At 37.5% G+C, this 17,132-nt stretch overlaps 2 long non-coding RNA genes across 2 annotated transcripts; one reads left to right on the top strand and one right to left on the bottom strand.

Moving 5' to 3' along the window:
* Nucleotides 1-4,111: 4,111 nt before the first annotated feature.
* Nucleotides 4,112-5,559, bottom strand: LOC113278421. The gene is made up of 2 exons (XR_003325511.1): nt 5,098-5,559; nt 4,112-4,344 (listed from the first exon to the last, which is right to left on the bottom strand). It is a non-coding gene; the product is annotated as an uncharacterized LOC113278421 (long non-coding RNA).
* A 281-nt stretch (nt 5,560-5,840) lies between these two features.
* Nucleotides 5,841-7,862, top strand: LOC113278420. The gene is made up of 3 exons (XR_003325510.1): nt 5,841-6,244; nt 6,589-6,680; nt 7,680-7,862. It is a non-coding gene; the product is annotated as an uncharacterized LOC113278420 (long non-coding RNA).
* Nucleotides 7,863-17,132: the final 9,270 nt, after the last annotated feature.

Here is a 17,132-nt window from a genome sequence, read left to right as displayed (position 1 = left end):
CGCACGGGGAGTCTGCTGCTAAGAGGGATCAATAAGAATGGGTTGTATGTGTTTGATGGAGTCTGTTAGCCAAAGTTTTCAATAAAACCAACAGCACTGGTTTCCTCAACTTATCCATTATGGCATCAGCGTTTAGGTCACCCTATGCTGACCACTGTGTCAAAAATTTGTCGTCAGTTTTCCCTTCCTGTTAGCAATAAAAATTTTGAGTTCTGTCACTCTTGCCATGTGAGTAAAAGCAAGAAGTTATCTTTCACACTTAGTACCACTACTTATAATAAACCTTTGAGCTTAGTTGTCTCAGATATTTGGGTATCACCTTCTTTATCATGAACTGGATTCCGCTATTATATCTTGTTTATGGATGTGTTTTCCCATTATACATGGATTTTTCCACTAGTACAACGTTCTGATGCTTTGCAAACATTTATTCTATTTAGAAAGCAGGTTGAAAATTTTACAGACAACAAAATAAAAATCTTTCAGTCAGATAATGCTTTAGAATAGAAAAAGTTCACTTCTTATCTAAATGACTCAGGCATCCAGCATCGTTTCTCATGTCCTCACACATCTCCTCAAAATGGATTAGCTGAGCGTCGAATCAGACATGTCACTGAGTCTGGTTTGGCCTTACTTTTTCATGCACATATGCCTAAATCATTCTGGTCAGATTCCTTTCTTACTGCATGCTATCTCATTAATAGACTGCCAAAGTCACGGTCAGAATCAAAAACTCCACTTGAACTTTTATTCAATAGGCAACCAAATCATTCCTTTCTCAAGGTCTTTGGCTGTTTGGCATATCCTTGCTTAAGGCAATATAACAGCGACAAATTAGAACCTAGGTCTCTTCCTTGTGTCTTTATTGGTTACAGTAATGCTCATAAGGGTTACATGTGCTTCCATAGAGAATCAAACAGTATATATATTTCTAGACATGTCAGGTTTGAGGAAAACACATTCCCATTTGAATCCCTCAAGCAGCAGTCACCGATGTCAAATCCAGGTATAGTGCATTCTAGCACAGGTATTTTCTTTAAGTATCCTTTTTGCAATAGTGGTGTACAACAGGCTGCCAATCATCATCAACTGTCTGCTCCACTAATTCAAGTAGATGCTCCAATTCAAGCAACATCCTCTGTCTCTGCTAATACACCTGACATGGAGCTGAATTTATCATCGACTGCTGCATCTCATTCCAATGCATCCTCATCTAATGACTCCGCATTACCAATTAGACCTGCTCTTGCATCTGGGGAGGACCAGAATGGAGGACAAGTGCATCCTATGATGACACGTGCAAAATCTGGCATCCACAAGCCAATTCAGAAGTTATGTCTCACTTCCTCAAAACACTCTTTGCCTGAAGCAGACTTCATGGAACCAACCTGCTTTTCAGCTGCAAATAAAACTCCAGAATGGAGGGAGGCGATGGATGTTCAAATTAATGCACTGATTCAGAATGGGACTTACTCTCTTTTCAAATATGAGCAAGGTATGAATGTTGTGGGATCGAAATGGGTTTACAGAATCAAACAGAACCCAGATGGTTCAATTAACAAAAGGAAAGCCCGTCTGCTGGCCAAGGGTTACAACCATCAAGAGGGCATCGATTATAGTGAAACCTTTTCCCCGGTGGTTAAACCATGCACCATCCGTCTTGTTCTATCTATTGCAGTCATGCATCACTGGCCAATCAAGCAGTTGGATGTAGAAAATGCGTTTTTGCATGGAACATTGGAGGAGGATGTTTACATGCAGCAGCCACAAGGGTATGTAGATGCAAACTACCCTACACATGTCTGCAAGTTTCAAAAATCTCTTTATGGACTCAAGCAGGCGCCTAGGGCCTGGTTTTCAAAGCTCAGCGCCTATCTACTTCATTTAGGCTTCAAGGGGTCAATTGCAGATAGCTCACTTTTCATTCACCAATCAAAAGGGTCAACACTATATGTTCTGGTTTACGTAGATGACATTATAGTTACAGGTTCTCATGCAGATGAAATATCTTCTTTGATTGCTGATCTCAGTGCAGTCTTTGCACTAAAAGACTTGGGTGATTTATCCTTTTTTCTGGGCGTAGAGGTGCTCAGGCGTGGAGATGAGCTGATTCTCAGCCAACGTAAGTATGTCACAAATATTTTACGTAAGACAAAGATGGATGGGGTAAAACCAGTAAACACACCATTGGCTGCAAATGTTAAAATTCAGAAGCAAGGTACTAGTGAGTTTCATGACCCGAGTTTATATCGCGGTGTTGTGGGTGCGCTGCAGTATTTGCATTTGACAAGACCGGACATCTCAGTTGCAGTAAACAAAGTCTGTCAGTATATGCATGACCCTTATGATGAGCACTGGGAACTGGTGAAGCGTATCATTCGGTATCTCAAAAACTCAATTGATTATGGACTGCATCTCAGACCTTCAAGTGATATTTCCTTACAAGCCTATTCTGATGCGGATTGGGATGGCTGTCTTGATGACAGACGCTCTACAAGTGGCTATTGTGTCTACTATGGGGGCAACCTAATTTCCTGGAGTGCAAGAAAGCAAAAGACTGTCTCCAAGTCTAGCACGGAAGCTGAATACCGAGGCATTGTTATTGCCACTTCGGAGATAATCTGGATCCAATCATTACTACGTGAACTTGGTGTTCACACCTCGCCACCTATACTTTGGTGTGACAATTTGGGTGCAACGTACTTAACTTCTAATCCCTTGTTTCATGCTCGTACCAAGCACATAGAGATAGACTACCACTTTGTTCGTGAGCGTGTAGCATCAAAACAACTTCAAGTCAGGTTCATTAGTTCAAGAGATCAGATAGCATACATATTCACTAAGGGGTTACTAGCGCCGAGGTTTCATTTACTGCGGAGCAAGTTACATCTTCACGAGTTACAGTACAACTTGAGGGGGAGTGTTAGCAAGACTCCATAAGACTTGCCTATTATGCCTCAAATCTAAGACCCTGACCAAGTATTCTGTCAAAGTCAATTACCTACAATAATGGCATGTAATCTCATTTAGTTGTTAAACACATTGTAACAGATTGAGATTCATTTTTGATATAAATATAGTTGCTATCTACACAACAAAGGTGTGGAAGCATTCACCATAGAAACTCTTTTCTAACTGTTTTCAAGTACCGGGTTAACAAGGAACCCAATAGTAGGAAGCAGATGGAATACGCCATAGACTCATAGGTTTGTTTACGCGTACATGTTAAGGGACCATCTCTAATTAATGATCCATGTGGTGGAAATTGAATTATTGTCCCTCCTTCTCATGGGCCTTCACAAATATCCTCCACACCTATAATTATATGGGAAAATTAGGCGCAGGCCCAAAATAAATGATATGTTCATTGTTAGGCCCACAATTAATTTTAGGTACCCTTACACCCATAATTATATGAAATTATTAAAAATGTCTGCATGACGGATTATGCATCCGCATGACGGGTTATGCATCAGGGGTATAATTGGCAACGCAACTTGGATATAACATATCTACAAAATCCGCGCCTTGGAATTTTACAAATTTTCTATTGTTGGAAATCTTTTTAAGAGAGCTACGCAATGAGTACAAACAATAATATCAAATTTTTGTTTTTCAAGAAAAAATCGGAGGTGATCATCATTTTAGGCAAAATTTCGAAAACTGACTTCATAATCATTATGCAGCCAACAAAAACGATGCATGGCACATTATGCACACGCATAACGAATTATGCAACCATTTTCTCGACTGCATAACAAGTTATGTAACAATTATTTTGGTTGATTTTAATGCGTACATAAAAAAATTGATGCATAATGCAGTACGCATCCATATTTACGGATGCACATTAAGTTATGCATCTATTTTCTCGATGCATAAAAGATTGTGCAACAATTTTCTCGATGCATAATGCATTATGCAGTCATATTTTCGGATGCATAACAGGTTATGCATCCATTTTCACAACTGCATAACATGTTATGTAGATATTATTATGGGTGCATGACAAGTTATGCAACCTTATTTTTTGTTGGTTTCAATACTAAGAAAAAAGTAGTTTCACAGCGTGTTATGCAACCGTTTTCTGGACTGCATAACAAGTTATGCAAAAAAAACAACAACCACAGAACGTGTTATGCAACCATTTTCGGGACTGCATAACAAGTTATGCAACAAATTTTGTAGATGCATGACAGAGTATACAATCATTTTCTCACGTAGCTTCCCAACCAGCAACGCCAACTCCTCAAACTCAGCTTATCCAACCATCCTCCATCCGTAGCTTATCAATCCACTACTACAGGCTTTCTAAATCCAGACCATCTGAAGCCACTACTCCACCTGCAAGCACCCATTATGTACACACCCATTGTAAACCAACAACAACATCATTTGAGAAAGAGAAACATTTGAGAAAGAGAACTACTAGAAATTAGAAAATCTAAATCCCAATTAACCTGTCCACAATCTAATCCTACTTTTTAGTCAAGTATTTTATAAAAAGAAAGATTGAGATAAGACGTTAAATGATATGGAGTTATGATTGTTCAAGGGAAATGTTTTGCCAAAAGCGACAAATATTGTGCGAATACAGAAATCGCAAACCAATCATAGGTCACCAGTGGAATACTATACAATATACAAGTAGACTTAGAAGGCGTACGATTTAACATCGATAAGATATAGGTTGGATAGTTCCCAGTATGTCAAAACTATATTGGCATCTGAAATTCCCTAAACCGTAAGTGAGAGAAAATTAACAAAATTATTTAGTACAAAATGTCAACTTCATGCTACATTTAGTGGCTCATGAGCATCATGGCCTTATAAACCTCATTTTTCTCGTGTTGTATTCTAAGTGATTATAACAATATTTCAGAAAAGTGCAAGGAAGATTCTATTTGTAATTAATCACCTAATTGAACCCAAATCTACTATACAGAACAGTAAATTAACTATACAGAACACTAAATCCCTGAATTGAACACAAATCTATACTAGAAAAAACTAAAATGTGATTGAGTAAAAGAAAAAAATGTAGAACTAGTAAAGATAGAAAGATGGTAGGACAGGGACTGATTGCACCATACGGACCTGTTGAATCTTGTTCCATCACGGCTCAAAGTCCCACCAACATACTAGTACCGATTCCTCCCACAAAGAAGTAAAGCGGAATCATCTAGTTGGGTTTTTTCAAACTAAAAACCAATCCAATGAAAATTATCAGTGACCCCATGAATTTTATATGATTGAGAAACCCTTACTCACTGTCAGAAGAGTGTATTATCAATACTTCATTGTTGCTCCTTCAAAATTTCTTCAATTAATCAGAATCGAGATGCGGAACATCGAAGTCCAATCAAAACCTAACGAATAATGAAAGTCGTATTAAACGAAAAAGAGAAAAGTTGAAAAAAACAATCAAGAATTGAAATCGATGGAACCCAGAGAAAATCAGTCACTTAGAAAATATTAACAATTACTCTTCTTGCATCACTCTGTCTCTAAAATAAAAGGGAAGTTCGGCCACAAAAATAGAAAAACATCTCGGACAAAATATAATACCAAAAAAAATGGGTCTCTCCATAATATTCTCTTCAGATTTGGGGCCGCGCGTGAGGTTTCACGCCCGTGGATTTTATAGGAGAAAAACAATGAAAAATGGGTTTGGCGGTAGTTTTCACTAATTATATCCCTAACAAGTAAAACCGTAATTATTAATAAAAACATAACTTACATAATTCCTTATCTAACCTCGGTATCTTATCCATCTACACTTTAGATAAAGCACTTGCACAAAAATCAATTAAACCCCTCCGCCTCCATTGAATGGTACATTACCACCATCGTCTCTATCGTCATCACCACAACCAACACCACTAGCACCACCACAACCATCTCCATCGTCACCACTACAACCGTAATCACCGTTTCTCCACCTGCCTTCTTTTGATAATCTTAAAGTTGATTCTAAAAATGTCGGAAATTTCATTTTTCATTTTCATTTTCAATTTAAATTTCATTTCAGTTTTCAAACATCAGCTGTTACTGCATCATGGTTCTGGTTTTACGAGAAGAACGAATAGAGATTCAACCATTTCAGATCGAAAGAAGACAAATTTGATTTGATGATTTTGACCTAGATTTTTGCACTGGTGTCTAACAATCTCATTAGACGTACGTAGAGGTGGTGGCCATGGTGGTGGAGGAGGATTAAATTGAAACCAAGTGAAGATATCATGTAAGATCAAACAGAGAGTTAGTTTATCAGATTCATAGATTTAAGTTGTAGATTTAAGACTCGTAAATATGATTTTTTGTTATTGTATATTGATTTTGTGTTATTGTATATTGAATTTTTGTAGTTTATCCGTTCTGCGGTTCCAATACTGATTGTATATTGATTTTTTTTTTTAATTTTAAACTTCTGTATATGATTCTATGGTTTTATCGGTTGTAATTTTTTATGTATATCCATGAATTTCATGTATTTTCTAGGTTTCAGGATTTTTAAAAGTTTTTCAAATTAAGGTTTTATTTCATTTATATGAAATTCATTTTTGTTTTTGTTTGTGTTTTATATAGATTTAATGCGGAAGGATGTATTACTGGGTTAGGTAATCCATCTCCAACACCCGTTGAGGCACCAGCTCCAACACCATTGACTTATCTTGAAGGTAACATTATTCAAACCTTACTAATTTGTTACTTTGCAGAACCTTGTATTCACAAAATGTGAATAAATGACTGAAATGTGCTTTGACTAGTTTTCTGCTAGCTTGCCAGTATTACGCGTCAACCACTGTGCAGTTCATTTTGAGGAAAAATGTGTGTTTTATGTGCATGAGCTCAGTCACCTCAATCATTTTAGGTCTTATTAGAACTTTTGCGAATTGAAAAGCATGTTTCTTTTTAATAGTATATATAGCAGCAGTCTTGTAGTTTCATCGTTCACCCTGCTGGTGGTGGCTTTTGTGGAACATTTTATCTAGTTTGAACAGACTCATCTACACTTTCAAAGTTACGTCCAAAATCTTACAGCACTAATAAATTGGGATTCTAAACAATATCATTTTTATTGGTGAATTGATTGATGGTCTTTTAGCTACTGCATATGTTTAGTGTAATTACATTTCTTGTTGTAATTTTACGTTTTTTAACTACTGCATATGTTTAGTGTAATTACATTGACTTTGGTTTTTATTGGATCAACTCCTATTGTTGATCCCATTTTTTATGGATCAACTCTGTTGTTGATCCTAGTTTTTTTATGGATCAACTCTCATTTCCTTAGATTAGTATAATTATGCTTGTAGTTTAAATGCTTGGATTTTGTAGATGTAAATTATTCAAATGTTGAATTTGTGGTGCAATGGTAGCATGACTGACTCCATGTCAGATGATGCGTGTTCGACTCACGCCAAGTTTATTCATTGTCATTTTTTTGTGTATACTTTGGTTGTTGACTATATTCACAAAGATCAACTTCCATTGTTGATCCAGTTTAGGGGATCAACTACTGTTGTTGATCCCATAAATTGGATCAACTTCTACTGTTGATCTTTTTTTTTTGGATCAACTACTGTTGTTGATCCCCTAATTTGGATCAACTTCTTCTGTTGATTCTATTTTTATTTGGATCAACTATTGTTGTTGATACAAAATATCTAAACCAGTGGTGGCGGAGGCGGCAGACGGTGGTGGCGACGGGTGGTGGCGGTGGCGGATTGATGGCGGCATTGGTGGTGGTGTCGGACTGGTGATGGTGGTGCAATGATGTTGGTGTTGGTGGCGGCGGAGACAACGGTAGACTGACGGTGGTGGCATCAGTGGTGGTGGCGGACTGTTGGTGGTGGTGTCAGTGGTGGTGGTGGCGGACTGGTGGTGGTGGCGAACTAGTGGTGGTGGCGGTTGGTAGGTGGTGGTCGTTGAACGGTGGTGGTTGAATGGTAGTTGAATGTTGGTGGTGGTGGAATGGTAGTGGTGGTGCGGGTGAAGTGGTAGAGGAAGAAATTTGTTTCACTTTGAAATAAATAAAAATATTATATTGGTGAGGGTATTAAGGTAATCTAATTTTAAATGGATAAGGTTATTAAAAAGTAGGGATATATTTATTGTTGTATAAGGATATATTTATTGGGTGTCAAAAATAGAACATATAAATAATATACCCTGTGAACATTGATTAATGATCAATCTATTCCATTTTTCTTATTAATCAATCGCGACATTGTGTTTGGGATTTCGCCAAATTTTAGGTGAAAGATTATTATGCTTAAATAACAAAATGGTTGGCTTACAAAAAAAGTGATCAAATTTTGTCTCATGAAAAGCAAAGAAGAAAAGAAAACAATGCATGTTCTTGTTGGCCATGTGCCTTCATTGCTTTTCCCAAACGCTGGTCCTTCCGTTCCTATTGTAGCTCCTGTTTGTCAATAATACATGTTAAGTGGAAGCAAGCATAAAGTGTTCGTAGTAAAATATAAAGTCAGATAAAAATGGCAAAACGCCAAATCTATATGCATCTTCAATCTTCCACAACTGACATCGAATATTATCAGATTTTGTCCACTACTAAGTACTTACCGAAAAATAGTGTCTATCAATCATTCATTCTGTATAGACCTGTATAACAAGCTGCTAGGATATGGAATTTCCAAGGAGTTGAGATTTCCGCAAGACATATATACAAACAACGCCAAGTATTCAACTTGAGCGTTGTTGTGCTTATCTTGCGAATGCTAACAGGCTATTAAGCAACGGCCAAGTATTTCCAAGGAGTTGAGATTTCCGCCAGACGTATATATACAAACAACGGCCAAGTATTCAACTCGGAGATCCCAAGCCAGAATGCTCACAGGCTATTAAGCCGAAAAAAAAACCTTGCACTACAAACAACCTATTCTAAATACTTACCAAACATGATGTCGCTCTAGTGGTTCTCCTAATTCTTGTTTTTTTTCGCAAGAACTTTCCAAAAAATATTTTATTGGATGCCCTCTAATCCAATTACTAGCTAGGGAATCGTCGTCCCAACTCCCTGAACCAAAGAAAAGAGTTGTTGAAATATGTTTTGTCTGCGCGGTCCGGCACGAGTGGGTCACTTACTAGTTGTTGGGACGAATATCTTAGGAATCATGTGTCATGTAAGTGGCTTATCCCCTCTTTTGGCTGACCGGGTTGCCACGAGTGGGTCACTCACTGGATTGAGTCGGCCATTTGTACCTGTGATTGGTAATATCGTGACTTCTCTAAGTGCACATATTATTTGTTCTCCAATTAAAGGCCAAATTCTCATCTCATCCGGCCGGCGATGTTGTATGGTCTTCAAATTCTTTTCTTCTTTTTCTTTTTTGACTCAAAAAGGGCAAGGTTTATTAATGAAAAATAGTGAGTCTTCAAATTCATCTACTACTAGTAGTGATCTAAACATGTATTCTTATCGAATGACAAATCATTATTTGTAGCTAGCTAGTTCTCCAACAAGTGAAGGAGAACAGGAAAGCCGTAAGAAGCATATATACAAACTATTCAATCTCAAAAATTAAGTGAACATATTTGAGAAAGCGAGCATAATATTGGGAATGCAAGTCTATACAATTTGGTAACTACTCTTACACACACAGGCGGATTGATTACTCTCTATAAAAAGTACAATAGGGCCGGCATTTATCTATACTCTAATTACTATTGACCTGCAGTGCAGTAACACTTTAGCTTAACACCATGGCATAATCTGAAGCATTAAGAAGGGGTTGTGCATTATTAAAGAGATGAGATGAGATGAGATGAGAATGTGGTCTTTGCTTTTTTAATAAAGAAAAACATATGTTTGTACAAGAGATGGAAAGAACAAATTCGGCTGCCACCACCTTATCTTACTTTTTTACTTTGAGAGACATTGCAATCTCATGTGAGCATAGAACCCATGTTTCCAAATTTCCAATAATTAAAGAGAGGATGAAGCATGAAGTTAGAAGAATTTCTACCGATGATCAACCATTCTTGTTTGTTTCCGATTTATAAAAGATTCTTGCTAAAAGTAATTCTGATATACTAGGAAATTATGATAGTGACCAACAACCGTATCTATAGTGGATCACATGTAACTCTTTACTCTTGTCACCAAGATAGACTCACTTTTACAACATTACTCATTCTATTTCCACTTGCAGAGAATACAGATGATTAATCGAAGAATATCATTATCAAAATCCAAACCACATGTTCGGTTCGTCCCAAAGGCGCTTGCACTAAATAAATTTGTGCTAAAGAATCCTATCATCTTTTTTATTTATACTAGATTTGTGCCCGTGTTACGCTACAAATATTTTTTTCTTCTTTTAATTTGGTGTGTGTGGGTCTTCGTCTTGCCCCAGGAGATATATGAATTGATTTGGTGAGCACGGGGCTTCGCTCCTCCCCGTATGATGGGATACATTGAATAAGCGAAGAAAATATATGAATTGCTTTGGTGAGCGCGGGGCTTCGTCCCGTCCCGTGTGACGTGATATATTGTATAGGCGAAGAAAAGATATGAAATATGTGCGGATTTTATTTATTTGTTCCTTTTATTTTCAATCTTATTATAGGGGCTGCATGTTTTATTAGAGGGGCGGCATTCTAATAGGACAAAAAGGGTCATTACATGATCATTCAAGGTGTCCCTTATCAAAAAATTGGAAATGACAAATTAACCCTCATTATTGATAACCTAGTTTAGCGATGATAATCAAGTTTAGTGTTAATGATTAATTTCACTTATATTAACTCAAAATCAAAACAAAAATCAGATTTTTAGAGTTAAAAAGAAAAAAGTTTAGAGGAGAAGAAAAAGAAAAACTTTTGTGATATTTGTGAAACCATAGATTTTGATTCACTCAACCAAAATGAGTGATTCCAGTGACCCGGTATACTTCTAAATTAGTTCCCATTAACTTTTTCTCGCTCAAAATTATCTAAAGTACGTAACAAAATCAAAACTTTTAAATTTTCAGAAGAACTTACGGTTGCAGTTTTGCTCGTGACCAACCGTAACTCTTAGTTACGGTTCGTAAGTTATTGAATACCAACCGTAACTGGTTAAATTTGGGGAAGATCCAATTGTAAAACCAGTTACGGTTGGTAATTAAATTTGGACAACAACCGTAATTAAATTACGGTTGGTAATTAATGAATCGAGACCAACCGTAACTACCCTACGGTTGGTGTGTCAACTTAACTTTTGAACCGTAAATTATTATTTGACAAATTATTAAGACACTAGATTATTTACGGCTGGTATGGTTGATTGAGTAACAAACCGTAACTCAATTACGGTTGATAAATATGATGCAAATACAAACCGTAACTGACCATATTTCTCAAAACTAAGAACTTACGGTTGGTATTTGAGTTAAAACCAACCGTAACATCAACCCAATCTATAGTTACGGTTCGTATTTGAGTTATTACCAACCGTAACTCACATGCAACCAGAAATTTCAATTTCAATTTTCATAGAAAACCCTAATTTTTGATACAAAATTAACTTAAATCCGACACGATAAACTAAACCTAACTGGGTTTTCCAAACATTTTTCGAATCGTCGATTAATCGAAGACGATGAAATTTTCAGTTTTAATGGAGGTTACGGTTGATGGAGGAGAAGAGAAGATGAAGAAGATGATGAAAAAAAACTGATTTGATTTTTCTGAATCATTAGGTTTAAAAAAATTGATTTGATTTTGGTTGATTTAAGGTGAAAAGGGTAATCTAGTCAATTTACATCCCCTTTAGGATATCCCCTAACCAACTAAAGGGACATTACTATCACAATGCCGCCCCTGTAATAAATCATGTCGCCCCTGTAATAAGCTTGTTTATTTTTATAGAAAATAATATGTTGTTTTATTTTTCCTTTTTTCTTCGTGTATTAAAATTCTCAAAGAAGAGTCTTAATATGGTAGGTAATCGACTTCCGAATTGAATTGGACTTTCATAAAATTCCAAACATGGTTAGTTAACTTTTCCTTTTATGTTTGTAATTTTTTAACCAATCATATGTTACCAGGTGTCCTCACCAAAATTCTTGTTTCACAAAACTAAAAGAAGCCTATAGGAAACGAAGGTTTTCTCAGAATTAAACGTCGGAGTTTTTTTTTATCTAAGCTTTAAATCTTTAGGTTTTAGTGTACATGGAGTGTCAAGTTCGTGACGCTGAATATGAAATGTGGTTTTGTTCACCATTGAATGAGTGTCAAGTTCGTGACGTTGAATATGAAATGTGGTTCTGTTCACCATTGAATGATGGGGTGGCTTTTCTCACTGTTTAACGTGGGGCTCATGTGGGATTCGACTTTAAAAAGGAAAACTAAGTAAGTCCATAGTTTCGTGTGAACTGATTTGCTGCATTAGCAGGTGCCGGGTGATTTTATTTGCACGCATTACAAAGAGGAAGCTGATCGGAAGGAATTAAATTTGGTTTCAATTATAGCTAGAAAAGTTGAATTTGATTCTAGGAAAACTTAGGAAAATGCCCCGATACGAGGTGCAATGTTGGAAATCTGCCTCAACATTTAAAAATTTGGAAAAATGTCACGTTCCATCAAAAACTCAGTTAAGTCACATGTGTGAGCCCACACACGCGAAAAAATGCCCTTCAGAATTCAAGTTTCAGGGTTTAAAATTCAGGATTTAGGTTGAGGGTTCATGGTTTAAGGTTCAGGTGGTGGCGACGGTGATTTTTGTAGTGGTTCTGGCGGTGATCGTCGCCTTACACATGTGACTTAACTGGGTTGGATGGCAAAGTTAACGGAATGGGACATTTTTCCAACTATTTTTAAGGTTGGGGCATCTTTCCAACATTGCACCTTGTCCCTTGATTCTATCGACAATATTACAGGCATGGGAGAAGCCAGGGTATAACATGGCTGTGGAAGCCTAAATTTCTCCAGAAGTTGGGTTTTAGGTTGCTTCCCCATAGGAAGATATTTGGCTTCGCCCATGTTTAGGTGACCCGTGAATGATATGGCTAGATTGGTGCATGTGCTACCCATCGGATCTTATATCCCATGCGGTATATTATCAACCTTCTTTTGTAGATAGTTTTTGTTTTTGGCTTCACTCCAACGCGAACTGATCCCTTCAATAAGAACATTAATCGCAATGGAGCAACCATCTCTGATGTTTCATTAACTTTAGAACCTGATGAGAACAATAACTATTACAATATCGAGAAATTAGATGATATGAACGGAGAAATTGGATGATATGAATTGTTATTTTGTGAAAATGTCTGTATTTGGTGATAGAATTCATCTTGTAAAGGTACCAACCTACTCTTAGTAACAGACTCTCCAGTCATTAGTTATTCCTCATGATCTAATTCATTATTTTCTCTGTGCTCATCCAGCTTTCCATTAACGGATTCATTCATGTGCACCGGCAGTGGAAATCATCCACAGAACACAAATTATATTAAGCACTACTTATCATATGTATTTGTAGTCATTTTTTTCCCCGTAGCTAAGCTTTAATTTACCTCTTGCATGCCATAGTAATTTTCTGGTTGACTGGTTGTTCTTGCATAAACATTTAAAGTGTTATGGATACATGTATATGAATGATATAAGAATGTAAAAGAGGAGCTATTCCTACCTTGGATTAAATTTTGATTTTGAAAATTACGCTTGCAAGTAGGTTTTTTCATACTTAACTATTAATGTATATACCAAATCATGCATCGTACACGTGGACGCTGATTAGAAGTCGCAGCTGGATATAAGCATACAACGGCGCACACCGAATCAGTTCTAAGTTAGCTTAGAATCTAAGCGGATGTCATTTTTGTAAATAACTAACATCCCTTTTCCTTATAAATAGGGGAAGATAAGGAAGAGAGAGGGGGGATTGGAGGGTGGAAGAAAGAGAGAGGAGTAAGAAACCCAATACCTCTGAAGAGAGGAATAATAGCTGGGTAGTATTAATACCTTCGTTCTATCTTCTACCTTCGTTTTACCTTCGCTTTACCTTCGGAACCTTCGTTTTACCTTTGGAACCTTCGTTATACCTTCGTTATACCTTCGTTACATCTTCGTTATACCTTCGGAACCTTCGTTTTACCTTTGGAACCTTCGTTATACCTTCGTTACATCTTCGTTATACCTTCGTTATTGAAACTTTCACTGAACATCATCATCATTAATGGGGTTCATCACCCTTGTAACAGATAAAGATCATAATAAAACTCTTTTACCCTCCCGTGGATGTAGACACTCCGATGTCGAACCACGTAAATTATGGTTGTGTGAAACTATTGTTATTTATTTATTTAAATTCATCTTCTACTTGCTGTTTTATGGTTTAGAACTAGATCCAATGATCTTGTTCGTTTGGTTGTTGCTACTAGAATAATGGTAGTAACAATTTGGCGCTAGAAACAGGGACTAGGTAAAGAATTTATTCTACCTGTACAGATCTATTATCTTTTAACATTTTTATCAATTTCCTGAAATTTTTGATTTTTGATTGATACTGCTTTGTACTGTAAAGTGGGTTTTGTTCCCGATCTGTTTATTTTTTTATTTTTCTATGAAATTTTCTCAATTGGGTTCTCACTAAAATCTCTCTGACGGGTGTTAGTGAAATTCTTCAAACGAATGTCTTCTTTGTTTCTTGAACTTCGGTCAAGAGATTCTATTCAGCCAAATTTACATTTACATGAAATTAAATATATCAATTGATTACATATGTGAAGAATGTTTTGCAGCACAAATTTTGATTTTGGTTAAAATAGAAAACTAAGTTTTGAACTGAACTTCTTACGTTATCTTTGTCTTGAAAAAGTGATTCAATGAACTGTAGCGCTTTATAATGTTTTCTCCAAAAGTATGAGCCATAGTTCTGTTGTTTTTTATCCCAACTCCATTTATTTTTCGAAATCCCTATGGTTTTCATGATTGGATGAGTGAAATTTCTCCGTTGATTTCGAACCTTTAGCTTTCGATTATTAACTAATCAAAGTTGGGATTGAGCCATCTTTATATAGCCAAGCTAACTACCTAATGATTATTTAAGTTTTGTGATTGTACGATAAACAGATCTCTCATTAGAAAAGGTTTGTAGGAGCAGACTAATCAGTACCAGCCGAGACTATGACGATGATAGCTACATTCCCATAATATGATGATGCACCTTCCCGACGTGAAGACCAACTCATTAGGAGGTAGGGACTAGCAGTTCAAGTACAAAGCTCACCCACAGTACAAATCCAATGATGCAGTTCCTATGATGATAGGCGGCCCTGCGAGGATATTCCTTACACTCCGATACAGATCAACTCAAATTATCACTAGCAGCAGGAGCAACGATGATAAGTCAAAGTCTCTCGTTAGAAAAGCTATGCAAGCTAATCAGTACCAGCGAAGACTCAGCTTCAACTGGAGAAAACTAAAGCCGTTGCTGACTCACCGGTGTTGCTGCCGCAATATGAGGACAATCAGGTGCAGACTAGCTCAGTTAAAGATGCCGACCAAATGAGGAGTGATGCTAATCCCACTAATCCGCCAACGATGATACGAAGTTTAATATGGATGATCCAAGTGAACCCGAAGTCCAACAACTCGTATAAGTTGAATACACAGGCTACCTGAAATACAAAGTCACCAAAATATGTAGTGGACATGCAAATAGAACGAAGTATACAAGCTGATATCGTGATACATTTACTTTAATGGATTCAGTCAGTCCAAGTTTCCGTGTTCATTCTCTATGCAGGTTTGTGACTCACAACAAATACCCGTCATTGTGGAAAGATATAGCTAAGCCACCATGGAGCTGTAGAAGCCAACGTGCAGAAATGTTGTAATATGAACCAAGTATGACTCGACGTACGAGCAACTTGCAATTATCCGAAGCCTGCGGCGCCGATGATATAGATGCTTCGTACATGCTAACCGCCGATGATGCTTCTACAAACAAGACGAGACTGCAAAGCTAGATGAAGAAGCCAAGGCCAACCAGGATGACAAAAAATGCAAGAAGACCGATGATATAAATCCTCATGCAGACAAATCAAAGTCAGCCGATGAGACAAAGTTATGCGCAGATGAACCAAAGTTGGAGGCCAACGATGACGATGGTGCAGAGTCTTGCGAAAACGAAGCCCAGTTTTGGTCCGAAGATGTAGTCCTAGTCTGACAACGCAGGCTTGGTCTGAATATGCAATCCCGATCATCCACTCGATACAAAGTCAAACGACGAAGGTGGTACAAGGTCTTGCAGTGATGGTCCAAAGTCGGTTGTGGATGACGAAGGCATTCAAAGCTTGGTCCGTGCACATATAAGTCCCTCTACGTAACCCAAGCCTAGCACAGCTCAAGTCCGACGACGATGTTGGCGCAAACTATAACAATGAAACAAAGACTGATGCTGAAGATGCGAGTCTTGCCGTGATGTCTCAATTCCAATGACGAAGAGACAAAGCCTCGCCACGATGATCCAAGGACGAAAATGAAGAGCCAAAATACGAAGATGATGGACCAAAGCTGGATGACGTCACTAATGACAAAGGTGTGAGCAAACCGACGATGCTGATAACGATGATACAAATACCGAAGACAAAGAGGCAAGGGCTGGTGCCGATGAAGCAAAGTCCCCGGACGATCAAGCCAAGCAAAAAGACCCTTTGTTTCAATTCTGATTTTATGTAGGTACATAATCTCTGAGGAGGAGTATCATTACATCCAAAAGGTAGTACAATGAAGACGTACAAGTCACCTGACATTCAAGCTGCTCACATCAACCAACATCCCGCTGGCGATCCAAGTGCAGGGTCCTGACACAAAGGATTAGTTACCAACCAAAGGCCACCCGATGGTGCAAGCAAGTTCAAAGACAGAAGTATCTATAGAACAAATCTGATGACGTTGATAACCCCGATGACGCAGCTTCGGTCCCTTACTCGGACAATAGCTACGATCCCCTAATCCGATGATGTAGCTTCCAAGCAAGATAGATCGCCAAGCTAAAAGAACCGGAGTACGACTAAAAGAAGTTGCAGTTCAAGTAATCTTCGAAAGTTACTGTCATGCCATGCTGTTCAAACCCTATATTGGAATGCACAAGATATCCTAGAACCTAAAGTTCA

Source organism: Papaver somniferum, chromosome 5, assembly GCF_003573695.1.
Source record: "Papaver somniferum cultivar HN1 chromosome 5, ASM357369v1, whole genome shotgun sequence".
Taxonomy (NCBI): domain Eukaryota; kingdom Viridiplantae; phylum Streptophyta; class Magnoliopsida; order Ranunculales; family Papaveraceae; genus Papaver; species Papaver somniferum.
This window is presented reverse-complemented; position numbering and strand designations above follow the sequence as displayed.